This window comes from Oratosquilla oratoria, chromosome 2 (genome assembly GCF_046742065.1).
Source record: "Oratosquilla oratoria isolate Oo_2021 chromosome 2, ASM4674206v1, whole genome shotgun sequence".
In the NCBI taxonomy this organism is placed as follows: Eukaryota; Metazoa; Arthropoda; class Malacostraca; order Stomatopoda; family Squillidae; genus Oratosquilla; species Oratosquilla oratoria.
Genome location: NC_134778.1, coordinates 37,642,909 through 37,645,786, shown reverse-complemented (window position 1 = coordinate 37,645,786; position 2,878 = coordinate 37,642,909).

The window sequence follows — 2,878 nt, the reverse complement described above, 5'->3', positions numbered from 1 at the left end:
ATACCCATATATTTTTCGTATTGTAAGGATCAATAGATTTAGTGTGGAGAAACTCACAATGATACTTTTGTATTTCCTTACTATATTTTTGCTTCATTGTAATAATTAACACAGAGCAGCACCTTCGCTTACTTTCTTTTACTACCCCCACTTGGGCATAGGGCCTTTCGCTACCCAGAACCAACCCCGAACGACCTGAGGAAAGGGGACGGAGTCAGACGTGAATAACAAGGAGCAGTTTCCATTTATGGTCAGATATATCCATATAGACGATTGGGTGGTGAAAAGCGTATACCTTGATTTTTTTTATTTCCCAAATCGTTCTTATGGGTGGTACCCCTGATCACTCCCATTGGAGGTGCTCTTGGGTAAACAATACTAAATCAATCGACGGCACCACATTATTGGTGGCTGCGGTGGGATTTACGCTATTAACCAACCTGAAGCTCACATTTAACTGTGTGTCGACTTAGACAAAGCTTGTGTACCCCTGTGGATTGGCAAGTACAGTAATCAGAGACAGAATAGATCCTCGGCAGTCACTAAGAGTATAGAAATAGCGGATGAGATTGTGTGGGGAAGTGACGTGATAAGGTGTATAGCTTTGATGGAACTACACATAATTAAAGGCAGTCATGTAAAAAAGAACAATAGAACGGAATGGGGAATCCAATACGGGAGAGGAAGAAGAGATGAGAACGAGGATGGAAGATAGACTCTGAATGGGAATCTAACCCAGTAGGAGGCAAAGAAACAGGTGGCTACAAATGAACAGAGAGTCAGTGGAGAGCTATTAGGAGATAATAGGATACGTTTAAGGAACGTAATAGACTTACAGGCACAGAAAAAAAAAATTTTTTGCGGCCCAATGCACACCCAAAACCCCAATAAAGGAGGAAAAACCAAGGATACTCGCAGACCCCAAACGGCATTCCCATCCTAAAGTTGGAAGAGTTACGGGGACTTGATGCCATACGCCAAGTTCCAATTGTTCATTGAGTTGGTTGGAGCGATGTCGCGACGAGGACCAGGAAAGAATCCAGATTGCAAAGAGTAGGGCCAGCCCGGAATTAGCCGTAGTCATATACAACCACTCAAAAAGAGGAGGGGGAACCCATCCCACTCATGGGAGTCTTTTAAGACGGGGCTACAGAAGGAATTCGGCTATCGAAGTTAACCTAGATCGAGCATGGTCAGGGACTTAGAGAACATGAGATATGACTGGATAAGAGTTCACCAGAAACATTCATACATAAGTTTAAGTACCATCAATGCAGTAATCGAGACGAGAAATCCCAAGTGAAAGCTTACACCAAACCGGGACCAGACCATCAAAAGGAAGCTGTGGAATGGGTTAACCCACAACGATCAAAGGAAAGGATTAGAGGGATTCTTAAAATGATGGGTACCACACTTAATCACTTTTCCTAAATAGAATTAGAGAACCGAGAGGCAGTTCTTGAATGATTCAAAGGGACTCGCCGGTGAAACGTGTTTACATGCCCCAAGGAGAGGAAAAACCCTGTACCCGAGGTGATGTCCGATGTGTCGATTGAACTCATGTATAGGATCCGCAAACTAGAGGTTCAGTTAGAGCAGGAGAAGGGGAGGAATGCACAAGAAGGTAGCGACCGTCTCAGATACTGTCAGTAAACTGTCAAACAGCCTCCCATTGGTTAAAAGACTGTTGGAGGAAACCACCCCCTGGCCATTGTTTTGATTGTGGAAAGCTAAGTTGCAGGAGGGGAGACCCGAATTGCCCAGCCTCGATGAAGAGCCAATACCGCTCAAACTCCAAAGGTTCAAAATGACTGGATCACAGAAAAATCAACCCCGGTGATCACTACAGAAGTAGGGGCCAGCAACTAAGGGCATTAGTAGACACAGGGAGTGATCACACATTGGTGTCGGAGAAAGCATCCTAAGATGATTGAAGGAGAACTCAACTTGCGGAGGAATCCTCCAAGATTACAAGGGGTCACAGTAACCCGCTTAGGATAATTGGAATGATAAAAACAAAGGTCATTTAGGGCAAAAGAAAACAATTAAACAAGCCGAGGAGCTGTTCTATTGGCCAAATTATAAAGGTAGATGTATGTAATTTTGTAAAGAAATGCTTTACTTGTCAGAGGTTTCAAGGGTACACAAGGGTTGTCACAGCAATACAAAGAGGTTCCCCCTGCTACAAAGGCAATGGAGAGAATAGGCATAGACCTAACGGATATGGTATCCGGGTCGCAGGATATAGGTATATTTTGACCATAATCGATCACTACAGTAGGTTCGTTAGGTTTTTCCCATTGAGAACAAAACACCACCAACACATACTACACTCCCTAACCCAGTTCTTCGCAGATTACGGCACCCCAGAGAGCATCATAAACAGATAATGGAGCAGAATTCACCAACACGGCTTACAAGAAGTTGTGTGGAGAACAGCAAATCACCCTGCTCTACACTACCCCATACCATCCCCAAGCGAATGGAATGGTGGAGCGGATGCAATCGAACATTGAAGAGCATCCTGGCAACGCTCTGCCAGGGCCACCCGAACCAATGGCCGGTCTACTTGCAGGCCTGTCAGAGGAAGATGAATGGAGCCACACACACCTCCACTGGACATACTCCCTACTTCGGCCTTCTTCGGAAGACAATCCACCCAGATTAGCCGGACACAGACTCCCCGGTGTGGATGGAACGGAAGATGAAGCAGAGATCGCTCATCGAATCATCCGAGAGACCCACCACAAGATGACAACGGAGTACCAGAATGTGGCTAACCGCAGGAGAGGCGAGCAAAAAGTGGGAGTGGGAGCTTTAGTATGGATCCGGAAAGAAACTACGATGCCGGGTACCTGCCGCAAGCTGAATCCCAAGT